The sequence below is a fragment of the Carlito syrichta genome, unplaced genomic scaffold (assembly GCF_000164805.1).
Source record: "Carlito syrichta isolate Samal-C Ts95f unplaced genomic scaffold, Tarsius_syrichta-2.0.1 Scaffold304337, whole genome shotgun sequence".
NCBI classification, from domain to species: Eukaryota; Metazoa; Chordata; class Mammalia; order Primates; family Tarsiidae; genus Carlito; species Carlito syrichta.
In genome coordinates, this window is record NW_007248433.1 from 874,513 (window position 1) to 888,163 (window position 13,651).

A 13,651-nucleotide genomic window follows, 5' to 3' on the forward strand; every position below is an offset into this window, starting at 1 on the left:
GTGGCAAGTACGCAAGCCGCCTTCTCTGGCAGGCCCTTGAGGGCCACGCATGCTGTCCCCTCCGGAGTGCTGGCAGTTATGGGGTGGTGGGGGTGGACAGGGCTCAGTCACTCATCCGTCCAGGGTTTGGGGGGTGCAAACAACAGAGACTGACTCTTGCTGGCCATGTCGGGCCAAAGGCAGGGTTTGCTGAAGGGTCAGAGCTGGCTGGCGGAACGGAAAGCCCAGAGTGCAGGAGGCAGGAGGGTTGGGGCACTTGGGACCTAGAAAGTAGGAGCCAGTGAGTTGTCTTGGGTGGAGACTGGGCCAGGCTCCATTTTGCAGAGGGAAGGAGATTTGCCAGGGCCACTTGGCAAGTTGGAGGCATGGCCGACCTCTGAACTCAGACCTCTGATGCAGAGGCCGTGCTCTGGCCTGTCCAAGGCCTCCTGTCCTCCCCGTACGGGGACGGGGCCCTCACAGCAGGCGCACCCGAAGTGGCTCCCTCCCTGCTGAATTCTGACCCCTCAGGCCACATGTTGCTTATTTTGGATGACACAGGGCAGCTTGCACCGAGCAGCGGGAGGGGGGCCTGGGCAGGACTGGGGAGTATGACTCATTTCTGTCAACCCAGCCAAGCGCCCAGCGCAGAGGCTGGCAGGCAGGAGACGACTGCGCCACCCACCCGCAGCCCAAGCCCTGGCTAGGAACGATCAGGCCTGGGTGCACACAGAGGACCCCGATGAAGGGCCCTAGCAGGACGCCAGACCCCGCCCCTCCCACCACCAGCAGGCACACCTGGTCCCTGTCCACGTCCACACTCTCGTTCACGCCCATGTCCACGCCCACGCCGGGCCCCTCCCTGCCTTGCTGCGCCACCCTGATCAGCCAACCCCTCCCTCACTGCACGCAGAGTGGCTGGCGTGCCCCACCGGGAAGTCCTCTCCCCGCATTCCTCCCGGCCCCCCAAGCTTAGCATGAAAGAATCCAGGCTCTGCAGTCACAAGGCCACATCCTAGAGTTCCACTTTCCCGGTTGTGGATCACTCCTCTCTGCCTTAGTTTCCTCCTTTGTAGCCTGGGAATGAGACCTTCCTCTCAGGGTTGCTTTGAGGCTCAGGGACCAGGTGTGCAAATGCCCATGCTTGGCCCCTCCTAGGGGGTGACAGCTGTCCTCCAAGAGCCAACGTCCCCCAGGACCCAGTCTGGAGGAACATTCCAGGCCCTGAGTGCCACCCTCCCACACGCCACCACTGTGACCCCGGCCATCTTCACAGCATATCCCAGATGCTGTAAAAGAGAGGCTGTATTGCCCTCGAGGCAGGAAGGGACCGTTTTGGCTACTTAAAACCAAACCAAGCCCTGCACAGCGGCTCACGCCTAAAATCCCAGCACTATGGGAAACCAAGGCCAGAGGATTGCCTGAGCCCAGAGTTGCCTGGGCAACATAGTGGGACCTCGTCTCTACAAAAAAATTTAAAAATCAGCTGGGTGTGGTGGCACAAGCCTGTAGTCCCAGCTACTTGGGAGGCTGAGGTGGGAGGATTGCCTGAACCCAGTAGGTAGAGGCTGCGGTGGCCATGATTGTGCCACTGCACTCCAGTCTGGGTGACAGAGTAAGACTTCAAATTAAAACAAAACAAAAACAACAAAAACCCAACAAGAAATTTGCTGTCCTCAATCCTTCCCTCTGAAGGGAGCAGCATGTTTCATGTTGGGGATGCTGTCTGGGAACTCCTGCTGGCCAGGAACAGAGGGAACCCGCCGTTTTTAGGCAACGGCTGGCGCTTTGTGCCACTGAGTGTCCCGTGGTATCCTGTCCTGGCTCAGTCTAGTGCCTTGGTGAGCTCATGGTCTGCATGTTGTTTGGGACTTTATTGACTATCAGTGACAGAAATTCAACCCAAGTCACTAAAGCAAAGAGAATAGTAATGATGCACTTAATTGCAAAAAACCAAAATCTATAGGCGAGTCTGGTTTCAGGTACAACAGGATCCAGGAGCTCAAGTGATAATGTCTCTCTCTGCTCTGCTTTCCTCTGTGTGTTGGCGCCACTTTGTAGACACCCTCATGGAAGGCTGGTAGCAGCTCTAGGCTCTGTGGCAGGTTGTATGTTCTAAATTTGGCCGTACCAACATATGTTCCATCCCACATGCACCTCTCAAATGTAATGTTGACAAAAGTCCACCAAGAGGCAGAATTTGACATTGAACGTCCTTCGTGACCATCTTAACCCATGGAAAATGGCAGAAGAGACAGTGCATAACTTCTGAGGCTGGGTCTTGAATGGCTGCCACCATCTGGGGACACTAGCTCTTGGAAGCCAGCAACCATGCCTTGTCCTGACCCATGGAATTTCTAGTGTGGTCAGTACTTAGGTCTACTACCTTTTTGGGTGGTTGGTTGTGTGGCCATACAACTGTGATAGCATCTCTGACCCCTGAAGCTCAAAATCACAGCTGGGGAAATAGGCCTTCACTCCCCTGACGGCCACTCACCAAAGTCTTCATAAAGATTCCGATGGATCCAGGCTGGGTATGGGTCATGTTCCTAACCCAATCACTGTGGCTGGAGGATAGAGTGTTCTGCCTGGCTGGGCTGGGTCACGAGACATTCCCGTCCTGAAGGACCTTGTCAGGACTACAGGGCATTGACTAGGGGTGATCATCCGGGGAAAGTGACCGTTCATCAGATGGAGGGGGAGGGACAACGGTCAATGTCTACTATATAACAGAAAGGAACCCAAAAAACCCAGAATTATCCTCTGGAGGGCGGGCCCCTTGTAGGACAGGCACCCCCTGCCAGGTGAGTGTTCTAGGAACCCATGGGCATCTGTGGACCAGCTTGTGTGGTTGGGAGAGGCCACGTTTGGCTTCAGTAGATTTTTTTTTGAGATTCAACATGTTTGCCCATTTCATGATGGGTGCTTGACGAGCACACCTACCCACACCATGCTGAGTGTTCAGCAGTTTTTACCCAAAACAGCATGAGCCCTGTGTCCCACCCTCCCTGTTAACCCCATCTCTCCTTGAGCAACTTATTTTTTGTTTCCCTAGATGAAATAAATCCTCAGCGGGAAAGGTTTTGCTGATGTGGAAGAGGTGAAGCCAAAACACCAGAAGCACTAATTGGCATCGAAATGGATGAGTTCAAAAACTGTTTTAAGCAATGGAGAAAGCATCTCGATAGGTGTATTGCGTTTAACGAAGAGTGCTTAGAAGGTGACTGAAGTTTAAACACGTAAGAATAAACACACAATTTGTATAAATAAATTCCAGCTTCATTTGGGTCCTCCCTTGTAAAGGCAGGAGCTTACTATGATCGCTCCACTTATCAAGAAAACTTTTTATTTGTTAAAGTGCGGGTGATGGGTGATTTGGAGAGATTTGGAAATGGACCATAGAAAATAAGAGTCGTGGCTGTTTTTCTTACTGTACAAGGGCGGGACTTGGAGAAAGCCAAAGCCCAAGATATCCATGCAAGGAATTCTGGGGCTCCCCATGTTTGTGTGAGGCACTGACATTCACCCGGGGCCGGTCTGTGCTCAGCCTTGTCTTGAGTGCGTTACAGACATCCTTGCTTGACGAGCTTGCAACGCTTGCTTGGAGGGCAGGATCAAGCCTCCCGCCCAGCCTCAGACACAGAATGGGGTATCTTCATTGGGATTACATTCTGGCCTCTAGAACAAAGGCAAAGTAACAGTGACTTAAGACAGAAATGTATTCTTTCTGATGAAATAGCCAAAAGATTAAGCCCGGCAACTCTGAGTGTTCTTTTCTATTTATCTTGTTGGTCTGCCAAGCCCACTGTGTGGTTTCTATCTTAAGACCTAAGATGGCTGCCCCAGCTCCGCCAGCCCAGAGTCTACATTCCAGCCTGGCACAGAGGGAAGAGGAAAGAAGGGCACCTCCTCTTCCCTGGAAGCACAAGGCCCAGAAGCCTAAGGCATGTCTTCTGCTTGCCCCCCTCCTTCTCCAGTCCCATTGGCCAGGGTTGTATCATGTGGTCGCATCGAGTTGCAAGGAAGCCTGGGAAATGTAGTTTTTAGATGGTGATGCGGAGCCCCACTGAAACTCAAGGGCTCTCATGCTCAAGAAAGAATGGGAGAGTGGATACTGGGTGAAAACTGGCAGACTCAGCCTGACACTTGAAGCTGGAGAGAGGCAGTGTGGAACGGTGGTTAAGAGCTCAGGCCCCGGAGTCCCCTGGCTGGGGTCTTAATCTTGGCTCTACCCTTGAACAACTGTGAGACTTTAGCTTCCTTATCCATAAAACAGAGGTGATGATAATACCATATTTCATTGATTTTTTAAAATATTTTTACTTTTTGAAATAAAGACTGGTCTTTCTATGTTGCCCAGGCTGGTCTTCAACTCCTGTCCTCAAACGATCCTCCCTCCTCAGCCTCCCAAATTCCTGGGAATATAGGCATGAGTCACTGTACCCAGCCTATTTTATTGATTCTAAGATTCACATCTTAACAACTCTAAAATTGGAATATGTTTCAGGTAATGCCATGTTTAGTGGGCAGGTTTTTTTTTCATTCTTAATGGTGTATAATAGAATGGTGTATCTTGCAACTAATGGTGTCTAATATTGAATGAAATGCAATTGTTGATAACATCTTTCAGAGATTATGCATATTCTGTTTATTTTTATTTTTATTTTTTTTGAGTTGGAGTCTCACTCTGTCGCCCAGACTGGAGTGCAGTGGCCGCTCCCGGCCACCGCAGCCTCAACCTGCTGGGCTCCGGAGATCCTTCCGCCTCAGCTTTCTGAGTAGCCGGAATTACAGGCGCGCGCTACCACGCCCGGCTAATTTTTTGATTTATTGTAGAGATGAGGTCTCGCCTGCCCAGGCGGGTCTCGAACCCACAGGCTCAGGCAATCCACTCACCTCAGCCTCCCAAAGGCGCGGGATTACAGGCTGAGCCACCGAGCCTGGCTTGCATATTCTGTTTATTAACAACTTCACTAACAGATGGAATGTAGAATGTTTGTATTCATTTGAATAGTTCCAGGACTATATAGTAAGAACTCCATCAATATCAGCCATTATTATTGACACTAAGTGCCCCCAGTGGGGAGAAGAACTGGCTCACTTTGCTGGTGCTGAAAGAACACCTGTAGGCAAGGCAGGTGAGCTCTTAACCACCATTTCAGAGACAGGCAGGCCCCTTTTTCCTTTTTCTTCTATCCTCTGTCCCCCAGGCTAGAGTGCAGTGGCACGATCCTAGTTCACCGCAGCCTTGACCTCCTGGGCTCAAGCGACCCTCCCACCTCAGCCTCCTGAGTAACTGGGACACAAGTGTGTGTTACCATGCCAGGCTAGTTACAAGAAAAAAAATTTTTTTGTAGAATCAGGGAGTCTCACTATGTTGCCCAGGTTGGCCTTGAACTCCTGGCCTCAAGTTAGCCTCCTGGCTCAGGCTTCCCAAAGTGCTGTGATTACAGGTGTGAGCTACTACGCTCAGTCAGGTTCTTTATTGTACACAGCACTCAGGTTTCTTTCTTTCTTTTTCTTTTAATTTTTTTTATTTTAGATGTGGGGTACAATTAGCACTCAGGTTTCTAAAGTCAGTGTTGCAGTTGCCACTGGATGGAGGGGCCAATGTGGCAGCCGGGGACCAGCTCACTCACCCTCGAGGTTTTCCGCCATAAGCCTGGGACGTTTCCTTTGGTGACTGTGACAAATGACCACAAACTGGGTGGTTTAAAACAAATATTTATTCCCTCACGCCACTGGAGTCCAGAAGTCTGAAATCAAGTGTCAGCAGGGCCACACTCCCTCCCAGAAGCATCTTCCTTGCCTCTTCCAGCTTTGGTGGCTCCTGGCAGGCCTCGGTTCACAGATGCATCGCTCTGGCCTCTGCTTCCATCCCATGTGCCTCTCTTGCCTCTTCCCATGAGGACGCTCTCCTTGTATTTAAGGGCACTCCATTCCAGCGTGACCTTGACTTCACAGATTACACCTGCAAAGGCCCTGTTCCCGGGTTGACGTGCGTTTCTGAGGGCCGCTGCTCCTCTGCCTGGTCTGGGTGGACTGTTTTCCGCTTCCTCATTTGTGCTTTTTCTCCCCACTCCCTGGCACATCTGCCAGTTCTGTAAGGCATCTCTGACACCATCCATTGTGAACAGTCTGTTCCACACAGATGGAAAGGGCGGGGCCCAGCCAGAACGTTCTGCGTTCTGCGGGCTGCTGCTAGATGATTATAAGTGAGAGAGGGGACGGAGAGGAAGATAGCCGGGAGAAATAATTAACAGAAAGGAATGTCATGCGGCACACAGCATTTGTTACCAGAGCCTTGCTCGCAGCTCTGTTTACTTTTTTTTTTTTTTTTCCTTTTGGTAAGAAAAACAAAAGGAGAAACATTCCGGTTAAGGGCTGAACTTAACGCAGAAAGATGACCCAAGAAGGAGTTGAGTTTGAGGGGGTCTCTGCTCTTCTCTTTGTTAAGGCGAAAAGGAAATACACATCATCACTGAGTGTTACAGGTGAGATCGTTCTACCGGGGGACAGAAAGAAGCCTTCAAAGAGCCAACAGGGGCAATGACATTTAACCAGCCTCTGGGTCCACGAGGGTCATGGTGGTGCAGCGAGGCTCTGGGGACATTTTACGAGGCACCATGTGTTTGGTTTTATTAGAATTATGGAAAAAGTTTTTATAAGGTCAGGTTTAATTACTTAAATGCTGGAAGGGATCTGAAGAAATCATGTAACTCAGTGTTTCCCAGAGCCGTATCAGCCTTAATACCTTTTTTTTTGAGTAACAAATATTTTGTAATAGGTATCTCTTATTATTCTGAAATGAAATTCATAGAAAACATAACCCACCTACACACCAATTACAAAAAGAAAGAAAAATCAATGTAATGTCCTGAGTGTAACATAAGAAAATGTAAAAAAAAAAAAAAGGAAAGTCAATTATGATAAAACAATGGGTACTGGAAAAGGTAAATGTTCGTGTCTGACCACACTAGATGCCACGGTGAAGTGGCCCAAAACTTGTATACCTGTGCGGACAGTCAGGTAATGTGACAGCTGCGGGTGCTGGTGAATACAGGCGTGTCATATGGACGCTCAAAGACCGTGAAGTTGTCACTCTGGTGGTGTGATTTTCCAAACTGCTGAGCGACTCTTTAAAAAGTTCCAAACAGACAGAGGAACCATCTCCCCTCGATCATACAGTGGCTGATCCCTAGAATACCTGAGGTATGTGACAGCTAGGTGAGAAGACCAGACACATACCAGAATTTGAATATATATATTTGAGTTGGGGGTCTCATTCTGTTGCCCAGGCTGGAGTACAGTGGTGCGATCACAGCACACCACAGCCTCAACCTCCTAGGCTCAGCAGATCCTTCTGCCTCAGTCTCCCAAGTAGCTGGGACTACAGGTGCGTACCGCCATACCCGGCAAACTTTTTCATTTTTTGTAGATATGAGGTCTTGCTAAGTTGCCCGGGCTGGTCTCCAATTCCCAGGATCAAGCAATCCTCCCACCTTGGCCTCCCAAAGTGCTAGGATTACAGATGTGAGCCACCATGCTCAGTGGGATCCATAGTTCACAAGAGAATTTTCCACTTCAATGAGGGAGGGGGAGGTCTTTATTTTGGGGGAATTTCCATTTATTCTACCCCTTTAAGCTTCCAGAATGCCCCCTAGGGGGCAGCACCACCCCTGTGGAGAACCACTGGTCACTGTCTGGTCACTTTTTAAGGTCAACAAGTGCGACAGTGCAGGGATGTGGGGGTAGTGGCACAACATAGTCCACACAACCGTGTGGTGGCAGAGCTGAGCGTCCTGGTGAGACAGTGATGGGCCAGGGTGCCCTCAGTTTAGGGCTCTCTCCCTGCCAGCACTCAGTCCCTTCTGCTACTGCTGAGGGAGGGTGGAGCCGGAAAACCTGGAAGCTTCTGGACCAAGAAGCTTGTCAGCTGCCATGCCACCCAGGCTAGCATCCTGGAAGGAGGAAGTCTAGCGCCCTCGACTTCACTTTACTACAGTCGAGTGTTAGAACGGTGCTTTAGAATTAGGTGGGCATGGGGCCAAGTCTCGGCTCTTCCATCAACCAGTTGCGGGTTCTTAGGCAAATTGTCAGATTTCTCTCTGAGTCTCAGTTTTCTTCTCTATAAAATGGGGTTAATAATATTCCCCAGGCTGGGCACGGTGGCTCACGCCTATAATCCCTGCACTTTGGGAGGCCGAGACGAGAGGATTGCCTGAGCCCAGGAATTTGAGACCAGCCCGGGCAACTTGGTGGGACCTCGTCTCTATAATAAATCGAGAAAAATTAGCTGGACGTGGTGGCGTGCACCTGTGTTTCCAGCTACTTGGAAAGTTGAAGTGGAAAGATTGCCTGAGCCCAACAGGTAGAGGCTCGATGGCCGTGAACATGCCACCACACTACAGCCTGGGCGACAGAGTGAGACTCTGACTAAAAAATAAAATAATAATAATAATTATTATTATTATTGTTATTATAATATTCCCTGTCTGGGCACAGTGGCTCACACCTATAATCCTAGCACTTTGGGAGACCAAGGTGGAAGGATTGCTTGAAGCCAAGAGTTCGAGACCAGCCTGGGCAACATAGCGAGACCTCATCTCTACAAATAAAAAGAAAACTAAAAAGATCCCAGTTACTCGGGAGACTGAGGCAGAAGGATCACCTGAGCCCAGGATGTTGAGGCTGTGGTGAGCCGTGACCGTGCCACTGCACTCCAGCCCGGATCACAGAGCGAGATCCTGACTCAGATAAATAAATAAATAATAGTAATAATAATATTCCCCAATTACAGGGAGATTGAAAGTACTTAGTGCAAAAGACGCACGTTGAAAGGACATGACATAGAGTCAACATACCCAATGAGCAATTATTTTGACACTTCCTAGTTTGGTCATATTTTCTAGCAGTTCCCTTCTCTTTACCTTCTAATCACTAGCCAAGGACAGAACCAGTTCCTAGAGGTAGCTATTGATAATTGTCTTACAAGCCCCTCTCCAACTTGCTTTGTACTAATTAACTTTTTCATTCCAAGTATTTGCATAAGAAACAAGTTAACCTAACCAACCCTTCATGACCTTGGTGACACAGACCCCATCACCATGACAGCAGTCATGTGACTAGCCCACCCATCTGCCTGCTGTCCAAGCACTGGACATCAGTACCTGTGCTTACCTGTCACCTTCATGATGATGTGGAACAGACCACCGCCCAGTCACCTTAATGATCTGCCCCATCAAAGGGAAGGTCTAAAAGCATCCAACCCCAAGCAACCATTGGGCATTGCTCTGCTAAACTCTAGTCTGACCATGTGGCTCTTTGAGCTATGGCCACCATGGTTCCTAGCTTTAGCCCCCTCGCTTGCCTTGGGGAGGTGACTCTCCTCTCTCTCTCTCTAATTTACTTTCTTTTTCTTTTCTTTTCTTTTTGTTTTTGAGTCAGAGTCTCACTCTGTCACCGAGGTTGGAGTGCAGTGGCATGCCCACAGTCACCACAGCGTCGACCTGCTAGGCTCAGGCAATCCTTCCGTCTCGACCTTCCAAGCAGAGATGAGATCTCACCATGTTGCCCAGGCTGGTCTCGAACATGTGGGCTCAGGCAATTCTCTCAACTTGGCCCTTCCAAAGTGCTGGAATTATAGGCATGAACCACCACACCTGGTCTCTAATTTACTTTCTAAATAAACTATATTTTCCAATCCAACTTCTGTGCAATTATTTGCATCTTACACCGAACCCGACCCACCCCCACCCCTGTCTGCCTTACATTTCAGAGTCCCCCCTGGGATTGTGACCTAACACATGAAAAAAACTTCCTCGGTGCAGAACCTGGGAACATGTAAGACCTGCACAGGGAACCCAAGAAATTGACAGCAAAGCATCAGCCTGGGGTAGGTGTAACAAAGAACCCCCCCCCCTTTTTTTTTGAGTTGGAGTCTCACTCTGTCACCCAGACTGGAGTGCAGTGGCCGCTCCCGGCCACCACAGCCTCGACCTGCTGGACTCCGGCAATCCTTCCGCCTCAGCCTTTCAAGTAGCTGGAACTACAGGTGTGCACTACCACGCCCGGCTGATTTTTGATTTATTGTAGAGATGAGGTCTCGCCAAGTTGCCCAGGCGGGTCTCGAACCCGCCGGCTAGGCAATCCACTCACCTCAGCCTCCCAAAGCGCTGGGATTACAGGCTGAGCCACCGAGCCCGGCTAGGAAAATCCCTTCTTGGGGAACCATCCAATTGGGTTGTTTTTGTGACAACGCAACAGCCCAACATACATCCGCACAGCTGTGCCCCTAGCACCCCACAAGGCAGCCTCATTCTTCGTAGCAGCCATCCCCACTCCTCCTCCCTCCAGCCCCTGCAACCACAAACCCACCTACAGTCTCTGGATTTGCCCCTGTGAAGATTCCAGGCGCTGTGAAGACACATGTCGATGGACGGACCATGTCACCCATGGTCCTCTGTGCTTGACGCCATCACTCAGTGGAACAACTTTGAGGCTCCTCCACTTGGGAGCACGTGTCTGTGGCTCGCTCCTTCCTGTGGTGGAGGAGTCCTCCATTGAGTGGATGCACCACGTCCTGAGTATCCATTCCTCCATGCATGGATTTTGCTGTCTCCTACTTTTTAGCTATTGAGAATCATGCTCCATGTTTTTTTTTTTTCCTGTCAGGGTCTCACTTTGTTGCCCAGGTTGAAGGGCAGTGGCACAGTCACGATGATCACAGTGCACCGCAGCCTCAACTCCTGAGTAGCTGGGTCTCCCACCTCAGCCTCCCAAGTAGCTGGGACTACAGCACTCGCCAACACACTTGGCTCATTTTTAAAATCTTTTGTGGAGATGAGATCTCGCGATGGTGCCTAGGGTCGTCTTGAACTCCTGGGCTCAAGCAACCCTCTTGCTTCGGCCTCCTAAAGTGCTGGGATGACAGGCGTGAGCCGCTGCACCCAGTCACACTCCATTTCTAAGAGCAGGGCACCCCCAGCACGTCGTGGGTGCTGAAGGAGAGAGAGCTGGATCTATTCTGAATCTGCCTTTGCTTGGGTGAGAGGACACAGACTTCGGAAGGAGACAGATGTGTTTTGGATGATTCCAACTCCATGTGAATCACCTGTGCCTCAACCTTTCTGAAGCCCAGCCTCCTTGTATAACACACGGATGGCTGTGAGGCGTCAAGCCAACATCTGTACGTGACCAGCGTATAGTCGGCAATCAACAAGCGTTTCTCATTCATCTCAGGTCAGCCCCATTTTGGTCTGAGTCGTCACACTCCTGCCCAAGCTGGGCATCCCCTTCCCTCCAGCGCAAATGCACGGAGCCCAGTGGGTCTGGCCAGGACTGCATGGGGCAGACTCGTAGCGCTCATGGGAGCCGAGCACTCACTTCTCTCCCCTACTCTGCGTTCAGTGCTGTCACACTGGCAGCTTGGAATCAGCCAAAGTGGGAGTATTTACACCCTGAAAATCAGCGAGCCTCCAGATAAGGGCTCGCCCCCTGACCCCCACCCCAAGAGTCAGTTGTTAAACATTTACCAACCGGGCTCGGTGGCTCAGCCTGTAATCCGTGTCTTTGGGAGGCTGAGGTGAGTGGATTGCCTGAGCCCGTGGGTTGGAGACCCGCCTGGGCAGCGAGACCTCATCTCTACAATAAATCAAAAAATCAGCCGGGCGTGGTCGCGCATGCCTGTAATTCCGGCTACTCGGAAGGCTGAGGCGGAAGGATCGCCGGAGCCCAGCAGGTCAAGGCTGCGGTGGCCGGGAGCGGCCACTGCACTCCAGTCTGGACGAGAGTGAGACTCCAACTCAAAAAAAAAAAAAAACAAAAAAAACATTTACCAACACACCACAGGATCTAATAATTTCTGTCCAGCAGGCCTGGTGGCAACAGACCAGAGATCAGGAGAGGGTGAAGCAGGACCATCGGGGTTAGACCCGAAGGTGCTGGAGCAGATGCTTAGTTTTCTGCCCACCGGCTCCTCCCTTAGTTCTGAGTGGCCAGCCCACCACCCCCTATAGCATCTAAAAGTCAGCTGGGCATTGTGGCTCATGCCTGTCATCCTGTCACTTAGGGAGGTGGAGACAAGAGGATTGCCTGAGCCCACGGGTTCGAGGCCAGTCTGGGCAACTTGACGAGACCTAATCTTTACAATAAATTAAAAATTAGCTGAGCGTGGTGGCACATGCCTACTTGGAAGGTTGGCAGGGAGTCTGCTAGGTGGAGTATGGGATGGGAGGCTTCCAGGGAAAGCTCTCCTCCCTAGTGAAAGTGTTGCAAAAGATGAATTATCTCCTCTTATTGGACTTTTTTTGTTCATACAGTGACTTCTGAAGATGCAGCAGCCAGCATGTGGCCGTGTGGAGAGAAACCCAAGAAGCGGACTGATGTGTTGGGCGTGAGAGGGCAGAAAGACCTTGGGTTCTCAGTGGCACCATGCTAATGAACCAGCTGTGGAACTGCTTACATGAAACAGTTTTTTAAGCCATTGTCAGCCAAATGAAGCCCAAGCAATCAGACAGATGCCACCATAGGAAGAGATTGTGGTTCCAAAGATAATTTTTTAAAAAAAGGATTGTAAAGAGTAAACTCAGAGATGAGCTCAAGATTAGAAGGCAGGAACAGGCCCTGTGTGAGACCAGGCAAGGGTGCTTCCAATTCAGGGAGTGACAGGGAAACAGGAAAATTATTGGAAAAAGAATAATCTACCAATACTGACTCAAAAAGAAAAAGAAAGCCTGACTAGTCCTATTGCCATAAATGAAGTTGGACACTAGTTTCAAATCATCCTACAAAGAAAACACCAGGCCTGGTGAGTTTTACAGATGAGTTCTATCAAACGTTTAATATCTATCTAATAGTCTTACACAAACTCTTCCAAAGAACAGAGGAAGAGGTAAAGTTACAGGTCAAAATAATCCATGAAAACAGATGTAAAAATCAAACACAAAAAGTGAACAAACTCAACCTTCGATATATAAAAAAGTCATATATCATGACAAATATATCTTTATCCCAGGAATGTATGGGTGACTTACCACTAGAGAGTCTATCAATGACATTCATCACGCCAACAGATTAAAGGAGAAGAACCTATGTGGAGAATCTTCAATCACATTGGTAAAATTTCTTTTGCCAAGTAAGGTGAATTACTTAGCAAGGTAGATACTCACAGATTTTGAGGGTTCAGACATGAACATCTTTGGGAGCTGTTTTTCTGCCTATTGGAGACCCTCATCTGTTTCTTCTAATCCAGTAACCTCCAGATTGTTTTGAAGATATTATGCCATGAGTTAAATGAGAGAGAAAGAGAGAGAGAGAAAGAGAGAGACTAAGCCTGGACCCCATGGCCCAACTACCTGAACCCGAATCCCAGCCCCCTACCTCCTGGCAGCCCTCTTTCCTCATCTGCACAATGCGGGTGTCTCATTCCCCCAGCCATCACAAAATACCAGAGACTGGGTCGTTTATGTATTTATTTATTTTGAGTTGGAGTCTCACTCTGTCTCCCAGGCTGGAGTGCAGTGGCATGCTCACAGCCACTTCAGCCTTGACTTGCTGTGCTCAGGTGATCCTTCCACTCCAGCCTTCCAAGTAGCTGGAACTACAGGCACACACCACCATGCCCAGCTAATTTTTTTTTTTTTGAGTTGGAGTCTCACTCTGTCACCCAGAC